Raw genomic sequence first — 14,396 nt, 5'->3', positions numbered from 1 at the left:
AAAAAAAGTTCCAAGAAAGGAAACACTTGTCAGCTCATCTCCAAAAGGGACGTCTGATGTTACATGAATTGTTGTTAGATCTCTTCAATTCTACTTAGCGTGTTATTTGAGATATATATATATATATATATATACACACACACACGTTTATGTGGGCGTGCACACACACACACACACATATATATATATATATATATATATATATATATATATATATATATATATATATATACACACACACACACACCTATATAGATATAGATATGTAACAAAAAATATATACATATATATGTACACATCCATATCTATATAGTTTGTGTGTGTGTGATACATACTTCATATAATGATAGACACAGATAAGCAGGTCCATCATTGGTAACAGCAAATCCTTGGCTGGTAGGCTATGTGCAGACAACAGAAGCTCTTCCAGACTACTGCCCCTTCCCTTTATACCAACAACACTGCATCAGGACATTTCCTTCACAGATCTCTGGAATGCTGCTCAGAGACGGTCAGAAAAGACTATCAGAAAACAGACTCTAGACCAAATCAGTAAGGGGAGGAAGGAAGCTGAGTGGGTATGTTACTGAGCACAGACCTGCATCCAGCTAGTAAAGATGTGTTAAGAACTTATAACTGTAGATGTTCGTGTACATTCCCTGCTGAAGTTATGAGACTTCTACCTCAGAAAGCCTAATATCTGGGCTTGACTTCCAGTGCTTAGCTCCCTTATCCTTCTAGGAGAGATGGTTATCCTTCCACCAGTATGTCAGCATATCTGTGGTATAACAGGAACATCTATCCCTCCCCATCCTCGTTTCTTTCTTGCTCTTATAGCCTCCATAGACCTGTAGCTAATTTTGTAGCATTAATTATTCAAAATAAGGGAAGACATAGCCACTACTTCGGGCAGGCTAATAATACTCCCCCAAAAGCTGCTTTGCCATATTCTAGGAAGGGGGATGACTTGTGGTAGCAGGCAGTGAAGCAGCCCTTTGATGCCCACAGGATAGTAAAAAGAGGAGTGAAGGGAGGAACAAAGAGTAAACATACTTGAACCTCTACAATTATAGTGAATTCCTAACATAGCTGTGCTGTATTCATTGTATGGCTCATTGTTGCAGTAGTCTTCACATTTGAGAAGATTCGCAATGCAAAAAGACAAGTGGATGAATAGCAGTAAGGAAGTGTTGGCTGAAGCAACCATTACAGAATAGTCATGGTAACTCCTACTCTGGCAATGCACAGGTTGGAATGCTTAGAATTGTGCACAAAAGACTAGATAGCAACTTCTAAAACTAAGAGTGCTAACCTCTACCTTTTGTCCTGTCCAGGTAAAATCTCTATCTATGCACATCCAAGAAGGGTAGAATCCCCCCCCCCCCCACCCCCACTGTTCTTGGGAGCAGAAGGTATAAAAACACAAAATACACAGTGAATATAAAAATCCTTCTATGGAATTTTCCACAAGTAATCCAAATATTTTTCTTTGACACCACTAACATTTTAACACCTGTAAAAACATTACAATTATAAGTGTGTGGGGAAAGTTATGCAAGATTTTCTTTACTGTAGCACAGCACATATACTGGAAATCAAGCTGAAATGATAAGACTGATGACATACAGAGACATGCACTAATATGTTGATAAACTGCATGAATAAAGTAGCAAAGATGGTGTGGACACCAGTCCCTCTTACACCACAGATGTGCTGATGTCCAAGTGGGAGAATACTCACCCTGCCTGCAAAAGGAAGGATGCCCAAGCTCTCGAAACCAGAATGGATGTCGGGTCTTCTGCTGCAGAAATACCAAATGCGGAGGCTACTGCAACAGTGAACAATATGATGAGCATGTACTGTTACAAGTAACATCACTGGTCATATGAGGCCCAAGTCCAATACTCCTCCTGGGTGGTGGTCTTCTAGAGAACATAAACCTTATCATTGTGGCCCCAAATATCATCACATATAGCCTCCTCTAAGGGAAAGTAATGAAAAAACCCAGCCTTAAGTTACTGAAAATTTCATTGCCAGAATTTTCTCTGAAGGAAGATGGTTTGCTCACTTTTAAAAAGCCACTGTCCAGTTTACTACTTCTTTTAACATAAAGAAAATGTCTGCTATTAGTTAAAGTAGCTTCATGGAACAGTTTAACTAGTCTTAGTCTTGTTTTTCTTTACTAGAACAAACCAACTAGAATAAGCTGACTTCCCAAAGGGGAGTAAAAATGAGCACATCCTGTTTTGTACAAGTCTCAATTTTTAATCATGCACATCTCCTGATTCCTGATGCTACTGCCCTTAAGGATGAATAACTGAGTTACATGCAAATTCTAACTTGTCAGCTTCAAGTTTTTCTCCAGTCTTCTTAGGGAGGAGTAGGACTTGAACTTGCTGTCATAAATGACTGTTCCCCTAGAAGGATACATTATATGCCTACAAAGTGATATGTGTATGTCATGGATTTAAAAGTAAGTTGCAGTTTCCTAAAAATAAATGCTTGAAAATTTGCCTTGTAATAAAGTCTGAATGTAATAAATTCCAATTAAATAAAATTAACTATAAAAAGAAGTTATGTCTTACCATAACGTTCCATCTGTGCTGTAAATCTTCATTCATTCATTACTGATAAGACTTCGGTTCCGTCCTCGGAACTGACGAGGCTGGTACCAAGCTCGCGCCAGCCAAAAACTCTCAGCTAAGTCCTACCCACAATGCCCCTCTCAGTCTCTTCAGATCGAGTTTGCCCGCCCGTATAGTATATAAAGATTAATAGTGATAGTAGGAGGCTCTGTCTGAGCAGATACCCTAACTAATAAGGAGATCCTTAAGTCCACCAGGAGTCCAGGCAGGGGGAAGAAGGGCACGAAGTAATGAATGAATGAAGATCTACAACACAAATGGAAAGTTATGGTAAGACATAACTTCTTTATCTGATGTTGTAAATCTTCATTCATTCCTTACTGATAGGACCGAGTCCCCAGCTACTGGAGTCCTGGGTGGCCCTAAGGAAGGACATTCCTGAACACCATAGAACCAAAAGATGCTCTTCCCCTGGAGGCCAAATCCAATTTGTAATGAGTGATAAAGGTATGAGAGGTCTTGCCCAAGTGGCTGCTGCGCAGATATCATCCATGCAGGCTCTGGAATGAAAGGCCACTTAAGGCAGCTATCGATCTAATAGAGTGAACCTTTATTATGGATGGCAAGAACACTTTATTTTGATAGTAGATGAAAGTAATGGCGTTTCAAAGGCAAGAAAATAAGGTCATTTTGAAAACAGGCTTAACCATTCTGAGTCCTGCAAAAGCTACAAACAATTGATCCATTTTCCAGAAAGATTTAGTTCTGTCCAATTAGAAACGAAGTTGCCTATGAACATAGAGGGTATGCAGAAGGCATTCCCCTCAATTTGAATGGTGGGAAAAGAAAACTGGTAGGTCAATAGACTGGTTGATGGAAAGACCAGAAATTATCTAATTTTGAAGAGTTTTAATTGCATTTACTGTTTAGGACTACACACTCGGGTGTGTTAGCCTTTTCTATGTTTATTTACTGTATTATTGCATTGTTTAGCCTGTTTCAACAAAAAAAAAATATATACTATTTTGTTTGCTCGTTTCCCACCTTTTCTAGCCAGTCCATATCCCAGGCTTTGCTTGTCTCAGGACTTTATTTTCTGTGCTCAGAGCTATCCAGACCTTGCTGTGGTAGAGGGAAGTCCTACTGCCTACCAGTGGGACTGGTGAGCATTGTACTGCCTATCTAACGCTAGAGGAGTGGTTTCCAGCTCTGAAATTGTAATTTTATTAGCCTTTTTTGGGCTGATTTCTATCCCTTTTAACTTTCTGGTTTAAAAACGTGTGTGTTTGCACATTTTTCACATCGTGCAGCACTACGAGGCTACAGTTAAACTATTCCAGGTGCCAGAAAGTCTGCTTTTCAAATTTTCCCTTAAAACTAGCTGGTTTCACAGTAGTAGCACTAAAATCTGAACCCCTGTGACTAGCACTTGCTCTAGAACCTGCTGGAAAGCACTAGGAAGCCTGAAACTGATACAAGCACTCAGCTCTCCTTGTCAATAAGGAGAAATAAATCATACGCACTAAACAGCCTACAACTGCAAAGTACCTTGAAAAGGTAAGGGAAAACAGCTCTTAAACTTTACAAAAAAGCACCTAAACAGGCATGTCCAAGAGCCAGCTTCCGGTGATTTCTCCTGTCCACCTGGTGAATCTGGGCATACTGGGGCAATGCAGCAAATGCTTTATGTACACAGACAATCCTCTCCTCCTACCACCCAACACTACAACCTGCGAGAGATGCACTTACATAGCCAAACTGGAAGCAAAGCTCTCTCCGGTCAAGATTGTGCCAAACAGTCAAGAGGAGAAGGCTAACACTTGCATTACACCTCTAGCAACTCATAGCCCTTCAAAACCCACACCATCAACACCCACACATAGCAACACTAAACCCACATATGCGGTGGCCCTTAACATTAACCTGCCCAAGCAACAAGGACCTCCGAAGCCGAAACGCAAGCAAACACCAGTCACAACCAAAGTGACACATAGTTCACAACACCAGTGTGCCACCCAACAACAGCACCTAAGGCAAGACAATGTACCCAACACTTTAGTCATAGGTGACTCCTATAGTCAGGCACACTGATGTCTCACTCACTAGGCTGAACAAGGAGAAGATTACAGTCAGCTGCCTGTCGGATGCCAGGATCTGCCACATAACGCATGCACTCAAGTCACTCCACAAGTACAAATACGACTCTGTCATTGTTCATGCTGGAGTGAATGACTTGAGACGTACCTCCCTGGACTATATGAAAAGAGACGTGGAAGAGCTCTTGGATCATGTGACCCAGGCAGGTATGACCCTAGCCCTGAGTAGCATCCTGCCTTTGCCCAGAATGATACCACAGTATAAGGACAACATGATTGACTTCAACAATTGGCTAAGCTTCTGGTGTCATACAAAGGGGATCCAGTATTTGTCTGCCTGGGAAGACATGATTGACAAACCACGATGCTTTGCCAGAGATGGTCTGCACCTGTCACCCCTGGGATTCAGGTTACTGGCTAAAGCTCTTGCCACCCCCTATAGTGCCTTTTTTAAGCAAGGTTCAAAGGATAAAACCAACACCGTAACAGATACAAGCATGCAAAATCTGAAGGTAATGCTACTCAATGCCAGAAGTCTAAACCTCAAAATGCACACTCTTGAGGCACTCCTAAAAATGGAGAACATCGATATCTGTGCAGTGACTGCGACCTGGTTCAAGGCTCCAGAGAGCACCCCTGCAATACCAGGCTACAATTCTTACCACACTTTTCAGCCACAAAACCAAGACCGAAACACTAAAGGTGGAGGAGTGTCCATATTCACCAAGGATATTCACACCTCCAGGCTAGTTGCCCAACACGATGCATATGAAATTTTCCAGGTGCAATTAACACTAGGTAAGACTGCAATCCAAATTGTAGCTTGCTACAGATCCCCCACCATACCCCAAGATTCTCACTACACCTTCCTAAACATACTGGGAAATATTAAGATACAACCAAACACTCTAATATTGGGTGATTTCAACTACCCTGCCATTAATTGGGAAAACTACTCAGGTACCAACTCCTTTTCCCAACGGTTCTTGGAATTTATAAATTCCAATGCCCTGGATCAAGGAATCCATTGTCCCACCAGGGGCTCCAATATCCTAGACCTGGTCATTACCAACATGGGAGACAGATGCTCCACACCAGTGGTCACCCCCTCATTGGTCAGGTCTGACCATAAGCAAATCACCCTTGAGATCCACATCCCACCCCCCAGTAAGGAAACCTCCTTAAAAAACTTCTCCAAAGCCAACTTCATGCTACTGAAGTCAGAAGTGACAAACTTCACAACACCCACGCAGACGGGATCTGGAAGTTCGACTGCAGAATCCTACACTAAGGCACTGTACGAGCACATCCACTCGTGCATGAATCGTGCCATCCCAAATAGAACCAAGATGATCTTCTCCAAAAAAGGAAGCCAATCTGGTGGTCCCCTGCTATAAACAAACTATACAACAGAAGGAAGAAACTGTTGTAGAAAAGAGGAAAATCCCAGGATGCAAAAAAACTCCCTCACCAGCCTCAGTAAGAAACTGAGATCCCTCATAAAATCCTCAAAAGCTAGTTATGAAAATAAAATTGCCAAAGGTTCCAAAGACAACCACAAGGCATTCTATAGTTATGTTAAGAACCTAAATGGCAATGCTCAGATCTGCTCTGAGCTACAACAGAATGGCATTAAATATACTGATCCCAAGGATATTGCCAATATCCTGGCAGATTGATTTAGTGCCAACTTCACCCCCCTCTCACCCCCTAAAGGGCCCATCTCAATACCAAAACATTGCCAAATTCCGATAATCACAGCCACACAGGTAGAAACAGCATTCTCCAAAGCTAAGAATACAGCATCCATGAGACCAGATGACATCCCAGGCTGTGTACTACATGAACTACAAAATGAACTGGCACCCCACCTAAGTGTCCTGTTTAATCATAGCCTCACCTCAGGCTTTGTACCCAGTGAGTGGCGCACAGCTACAGTTATCCCGCTCCACCAGGGAGGATCTGCCTTGGATCACGGAAACTACCATCCCATCAGTCTGACAAGCCTGATCTGCAAGGGCATGGAACGCATTATCATGGAACTTATAAACAAAGACATTGGCAACCTTCAAACACTGGACCCCACCCAGTTTGGGTTTGTGAAGGGCTGATCTTGTCTCCTGAATCTGACTGACTTCTTCGAATCAGTCTCCAGAGCTGTGGACGAGGGTAAGGCGGTCCACACAGCCTATCTGGACCTCACCAAGACCTTTAACACCATCCTCTACTCTGGAATCATAGATAAACTTACTAAGCTGGGCATAAATCCCTACATCACTCAATGGGTTGCCAACTGGCTTACTGACAGAACCCAGACTGTAAAAGTAGCAGACTCCGAATCCAGCTCCAGACAAGTGACAAGTGGAGTACCTCAGGGTTCAGTCCTGGGACCACTCTTGTTTGGAATCTACTTCTCTGAAGTACAAGCCAACACTAAGGGACTCTGGCTAACAAAGTTTGCAGATGACTGCAAACTGGGAGCCATTACAGAATCCCCAAATGATGTGGATATTCTACAAAAGGGCCTTACAGAAACAGATACCTGGTGCTAGAGCCATGGGCTCAAGCTTAATGCCAAGAAATGTATAGTTATCCCCTTTGGAAAAAAACATGTACCCATGAACTACCACATAGATGGCAGGACACTAAACATCGAAAGTGTGATGAGAGACTTAGGGAGACAAGTGGACAGTGGTCTCACTTTCGATAACCACATCGCCACAACAGTCAGGAAATCCTTCTATGTGGCACACCTCATCACTAAGGGCTTTTCATCCAGAAAAAAGGAGGTCATTGTCCCACTGTACTCATCCCTCATTAGACCCATTATAGAGTATAATACCCCATTTGGTATGTACCTCACAAGACATCTGCAACAGCTGGAAAGGCACAAAAATACCTCACTAAAAGAATCACAGGCCTACAGCAGATGCCATATGCTGACAGTCTAAAAAAACTCCAGCTATACTCTGTGGCATATCGTCTACTCAGAGGTGATCTCTGCTTAACATACAAGGCCATGTCAAACCCTGAGCTGTTGGGACATGCTCCACTTAAAGAAATCCCAATCCCTCAGAGCCACACACTCCAGGGATCTAAACCTTATCATCACAATGAACAAAACATGCTGGAGGGATAGGTTCCTGACCGAGAGACTCCTCATACTCTGGGAATAGACTGCCCATACATGTGAAGCAGAGCGCCTCATTGGCCCTCTTCAAAAGGAACCTTGATGATTGGATGGGAGATAGGAAATTCACCCCGGGGATCATGTCAGTCACCCTGCTAGACAGGGGCCCAGAGAAGTAAATATTGCGTGAACAAATTTCCAGGGAATTGTTATGGCTAGGCTTGCATAGACCTTAGGGCCGATAGCCTAGTACCAACCTATGAAGCTATGAACCTTGGGGAAAAAAGGAGGGGTTAGTAGTAAAGAAACTCTTTCCCTATGAAAAATCAAGTACGGTCTCTTGACATTCAAGGCCTGCAATTCGGATACTCTTCTCGATGAGGAAAGGGCTACTAGAAATAGAGTTTTCCAAGACAAAAATTTCATATCTCATGAGTTAGAAGGCTCGAAAGGAGGACTCAACGACTGAAGCACCAATGTCAAGTCACATGGCTCTATAGGAAGCTTGACAGGAGGTTTAATATGCAATACTCCTTTCATGAAGGTTTTGCACAGTCGGTGTGACATAACAGATGAATTGTCGATTCCATTGTGAAAATTTGCAATAGCTGCTAAATGTACTGTAATCGTCAATGCTTAAGCTCGTGTGTGCAACAGGGTAGTGATATACTGTAGGTTCTTCTGAACAGGCATAGAAAAGGGGTCCATGTATTGTTCTTTGGGAGATCTAAAGAACCTAGTCCATTTACTGAAACAAATTTTTCTGGTGGATGGTTTGTGCGAAGCCAGAAGGAGTTTGTGAACAGGGGATGAAATATCAGGTAGCCTGGCAATCATCGGAAGTGAAGAAACCATGTTGTGAGCTTGAGGCTGTGGAGATTGGGGTGAATCAGTCCCTCAGGATGAGACCGCAGTCCTGGAGACTGATCCACGGGCTGTGAATCAGGTGAGGCTATAGGAATGGGAACCAGACCTGACGGGGCCAATAAGGGGCAATGAGGATCACTTTGCTTCTCAACCTTTGAGCTTTCTGTAAAAATTCTGGGATGAGGGGAAATGGGGGAAAGGCATAAAAGTAGACCCGGGGGCCAGTCGTGCGTCAGAACATCCCTCTGTGACTACCCCTAAGGGGGAGATCAGGGCAAAGTAGTTTCTGCATTTGTTTAGGGGTGAAGCAAACAGGTCGCAGCAAGACTTGCCCCAGAGGCAGATGATTTGAGCCACTGTTACCGGATCAAGGGAACAGTCGTACAAATTGGCTTCTATGGGGGACAAAGTGCCTTGGACCATCCTTCCCTGGAAATGACCCCCTCCCCCACCCTAACAGGGAAGCATCTGTGGTCACCGTGGCTTTGGGCTGGGCAGACAGAACAGTCAACACCAAAGATTTGTTTCTGACTTCATTCACCATAGCATTTCTTGTTTGCAAAGGCTTATAAGGCATATCATGTGGTCGAGTGGGTGGGTTAAGAACGACCATTGTGATGAGAGGAGCCACTGTAGTAGTCTCATGTACAATCTCTACAGGGGCACTAAGGTAATGGTTGCTGCCATACAGCCTAACAGATGTAGTACTAGGCGTGCTGGTACAAAGGTCTGTGGGAGAAGAACTTGCATCTGATTTCTTATTTTTAAAAGCCTCTGCCCCGAAAGGGACGTCTTCTGGATGAGTTGCCTCCTCTGTCCCCCCCCGGGGGGGGGGGGGGATTGCTCATTATGAGTGTCACGAAAAGATCCTTGGGACTTCTTGAACCACAATTTTCCTCCCCTCCGATTCCTGGAGTAGGATTTCTGGAGGTGGAAAAAGGTATGCCCACAGCAGACAAGGTCTTTCCGTCTTTCTCACTACGTGATAGTGTCTCTCTTACTTTGGGACCAAAGAGGGAAGATTCATCAACAGGCACGTTGACAAAGGAAGATCTGAAAGGATCCGCGAAGTTACACAAATGCATCCAAGCATGCTGTCTCATGACGATGCCCGATGCGGCTCGATAATGTGAGAAATCAAGTGAATCGAGGAGTTCGAGATGGATTCTAGGGTAGCTAGCTAGGAGGCAACAGTATATCACGCACCTCCTCAGGCAGTACCCGCCAAAGATTTCTGAGATTAGGTCTCTTTGGAGGCGAGTAAAGTGTGCCAGGTAATTCAGTGACTGAATGGCAAAGGTAGCTGAAGCGTAGGCCCACTTCCCCAGTTTGTCCAAAGCCCGAGACTCCCTGTTCGGGGGATGAACAATGGAACTATCTTCTGCCAGTTCCCTCTTGGTGGCTGGTGCCACGACCATGGAATCTACTACCAGTTGTTTGGACTAGTTGGGTTTGTCTTCAGCTGTGGACAAAATTTTATCTGGCCTCCAGGGGACAGGTTCTATGTTGTCCGGGGCCTTCCAGGCACACTGCACAATAAGCCTAATGAGCTCATCTGCAGGTGGGGTCAACCCAGGAAGTAGATGGTCAAGCACAGAAAGCCTGCAAGAACACAGATTCCTCTGAAGGGTTGGAGGGTTTCCAGTCTCCCCACTGCTTGAGGATCTCAAGAATGTCTCCGAATGAGACGTCTTCCAGGGAAGACTGTGGGAACTCTTCTCCCTCATCGTAATCGGTGTCTTCGGTGATAGATTCCTCAGGGAAATCAAGATGATGCTTCTTGCAAAGTTTTTTCTGGGGTGGCTCCCAGTGGGGTCTTCTGAGGAGGACTGCAGAGAAAGGGTTCCCTTCAAGGGAAGGTCTTGCGGCTCCCATGCTCGAGATCCCAGAGTAGGAGGTTGGGACAGCTGCATGCTAGAGGAGGGGGTTCTAGTTCCGATGCCAATGGTGCCAACTGCTAGCTTGTTGAAGCGAGGACCCGATCCATCACCTGGAAAGCAGGCCTGCTCGAGGAGGGACGGGAGCCCGGAACCGAGAAGGACAACCTCGGAACCGGGGTTACTCCCCGCCCAGAGGAGCCCGTCTCCAGGTGAAGAGCTCCAAGAGGTCCGGTAGCTACCGGGAGAGCCCCGACTGTAGACATCGCCAAACTAGGTGTCACGGTGCAGATAGCCCAATCACTGCTTCGAGGGTGCATCAGTTTCAAAGGAGCCATGGCACCAAGAGTTATCGGTGCCGACAGGGAAGCCTCCACTGTCAGAGCAGAAAGAAAATGCACCAGGATGGACATCAGTACCGAAGTCTCAGAGACCTGGGAGGAGGTTGGAGGAGGATAGACAGGTGAATATGCAGTGAAAGCTTCCATCCCAAGAGGGAGGGGAAGACCTAGTCGGGGTCGGTAATCCTCTAGCTGCCAAAAGCTGGTCCACAACCCTCACCACACATCTTGTTCCGAAAGACTCCTGGTGGATCCGAAGGAAGCTGGCGATGGAGATTCTGGTCTCCCAATAAATGGATTGAACTGTTGTCCCAAAGAAGGGGTCATAAAGAGAAGAGTACCTGGTTCTGGCAAGGTGCTCAGTCTTTGGAACCACAGGTGTCATTATAGGTGAAGCCATGCAAGACATCGGTACTGTGGCCGGGGATGGTGCCAATGCTAGTACAGTGGTAGGAGCCTGTATCATAATCAAGGTTGGCACAGAGAGAAGACAGGGACCTTGGTGCCGAAGCTGTCTGCGTCGATGGCTCGGGAGAAGCCTGGAGTTGTTTCGGTTCCGAGGAGGAAGGAGATGTCGGAACAGAGTGACTCCGTTTCTCTATGTTTTTTCACATCCTTATGCTTAGGAGGTCGTGAGACCTCAGTCCCAGAAAGAGCCTCTGAGAAGGGTGTTTTCAGTATACCCTTCAGAATAAGCTTGTTCTTACGTTCAGCCAACGTACGGTTGTTGAAACTAGAACAAACATCACAAGATACATTAATGTAAAAAGGCAAATACTTCCAACCACCACTGAAGGTATCGAAGACAAGTAAAATCAATAACTAAGAGAAAGAACTTCGATGCACCATCACAGCAATCCAAACTCCTCAAAATTCAAGTATACGATTCGGTTTCAAGTAGACAATTTAATAAAACAAGACAAAACATAAACTAAAAGGTGATAAAATGAAATCCGATAAGCGCTTTCGACTATTCAGCCTTCTTCAGATCATAAAACATAGTTCCGCTAGTAATATTTTTAAAGAATACACCAACCAGTCATTTCTCTGCCTCTAGCATCCCCCTTGGATTCAAAAGCAATGGCTATGGTGATAATACTGGTTCTCCATAGGAGACATTGTAAAACTGACAGCCAAACAAATCGTCAGGATTCACCCCAATCACTTCTCTTCTTCTCCACACACCTCTTTTTACCAAACCAATGGCACAATCTGAAGAAGGCTGAATAGCCGAAAGCGCTTATCGGATTTCATTTTATCACCTTTTAGTTTATGTTTTGTCTTGCTTTATTAAATTGTCTACTTGAAACCGAATTGTTTACTTGAATTTTGAGGAGTTTGGATTGCCGTGGTGGTGCATCGAAGTTCTTTCTCTTAATTTAAGATACATTAATGTGGTCAACACCCAAACAATAAACGCACCGGCCGTGACCGTCTGAGTTGGGCATCTAATGCCTGCACTTATCACACTGCTTGAACCCAAGCTTAGCCTTATCCAACATTATGACAAAACAACACACTAGTACTATAATCTAACAACAAAACTATAGCTACCAAAACAGCAGCAAGAAGTTACAGTAAGGAGGGATAGCGTATTTTTTTTTTTTTTTTTTTTAGACAGATAGCTAGGAAGGAGTGCCAGCAATGGTACTAAGAAACACCAAAAGGTAAAGGAAGGGCCTACCAATGTGGGGAAGGAGGAGCAGTACCAACGATGGTACAAAAGAACTACCATGGTAGTTAGGTATAGTCTAGTCAGGAAATATAGGGTTTAGGAACAAGAGATAATCTTAGAAGAAAAAATTGACTAAGGGAAGGTAATAAGTCGATAAAACTACAAAGAACCACAAAAAAGAAACACTTATCTTAAGAGAAAGGCTTGACACGTCTGACGAGGAATGTGGCAAACGAGATCTGAAGAGACTATGAGAGGGGCATTGTGGGTAGGACATAGCTGAGAGACTTTGGCTGGCACGAGCTTGGTACCGGCCATGTCAGTTTCGAGGAAGGAACCGAAGTCCTATCAGTAAGGAATGAATGAAGATTTACATCAGATCTAATGTTTTGTCACATACAAGAACTTGGTATATCGTATTTTAGAAACGTTCTCCAAAACTATGACTGTTCTATACTCAACAGCAGTCAGCCTTGATAAAAAGGAAGTTACATCTTACCATAATGTTCTGTGTTGTCTATCTTCACTAATCCTTGACTGCGGGCTCTGTTCAGAGCTTTAGAACAGACTCAGCCATTATTCCAGCTCGTGCCTTCCAAAAACTTTTGAGCTAAGCTCTACCCACAATTCTCCTCACCAAATTACCTCAAATAGAGTTTGCATATAATAGTCACAGACAAAACATAATAGACAAGAGGCCATATCTGTGTCCCTGTTATGAAGCTTACATTTGGGAATATTCGATCCACCAAGACTTCTAAAGGCAGGGGGAAGGTGGGAGGGAATTGTCAAGGATTAGTGAAGAATGGCAACACAGATGGAACTTTATAAGACATAACTTTTTTATCTGATGTTGTCAATCTTCACATAATCCTTGATTGTTGGACAGAGTCCTTAGCGACCTGAATCTTGTGAGGTCTCAAGGAAGAATATTCCTGAGCACCATCAAGCCAAATGATGCACATCCCCTGGAGACCAAGTCTAATTTGTAATGCATATAAAGGTATGAGGAAATGCCCATGTCGCAGAAGCACAAATATCATCTAAAAAAGATCTGGCATGAAAAACTGCAGATAATGCTATTGCTCTAGTTGAATGGGCTTTACAGGCCCTGGTGGATGGAGCCCCTTTCTGTTGTAAACAAAGGTGATACAGTCTCTAAGCCATATGCCCAGAGTAACTTTAGATACTGGGCATCCTAAAGTGGCTGAAGAAAAGGAAAGAAATAGCTGGTCAGATTTTCTCATTTCCTTTGTTCTGTGAAGAGAGGATCGCAATTGTCTGTGTACATCCAGTAAGTGAAACAGTACCCCCCTTTATTGGGAAAGTTGGGAAAAAAATGGGAATTGTAGAATCTGATAGATATTTGTCTCAGAAACAACCTTTAAGGAGGAGGGATTTGTCCAGAGGGAGACCCTGTCCTTATGAAGGATTAGATAAGAAAGGTTTGCAGGATAAGGCCTGTATTTCAGATATTCTTCTGGCTGAAGTGATAGCTACCAAAAATAAAGTTTTCCAGGACAAAAATTTTAAGTCACAACTTGCTGAAGGCTCAAACGGGTGACAAACAAGAGACTGAAGTACCAAATTCAAATCCCATGGTGCAAAAGGTTCCTTATATGGAGGTCTGACCATTAAGGTTCCTTTCAAAAAGGCTTTGCAAAGTTTATGTGACATAAGGGATGAACCATTTAAACCAACATGGAAGTTAGAATCTTGAGTAAATCCTGGATATTCTCTAATCTGTGGGACTGCTTAGATAACTTTTTGGTCGAGCAGTTTTTGAATTTCTAAGACTGCTACATCCCTGTGACTGGGTGGAACA

The 14,396-nt window shown here is 43.8% G+C and overlaps 1 protein-coding gene across 1 annotated transcript in view; it reads right to left on the bottom strand.

Moving 5' to 3' along the window:
* ATAD2 (ATPase family AAA domain containing 2) overlaps positions 1 to 14,396 on the bottom strand; it is a 1,885,102-nt gene that overhangs the window by 316,615 nt on the left and 1,554,091 nt on the right. The window lies entirely within an intron of this gene.

Source organism: Protopterus annectens, chromosome 3.part1 (assembly GCF_019279795.1).
Source record: "Protopterus annectens isolate FY-2018-M chromosome 3.part1, PAN1.0, whole genome shotgun sequence".
NCBI classification, from domain to species: Eukaryota; Metazoa; Chordata; order Ceratodontiformes; family Protopteridae; genus Protopterus; species Protopterus annectens.
This window is presented reverse-complemented; position numbering and strand designations above follow the sequence as displayed.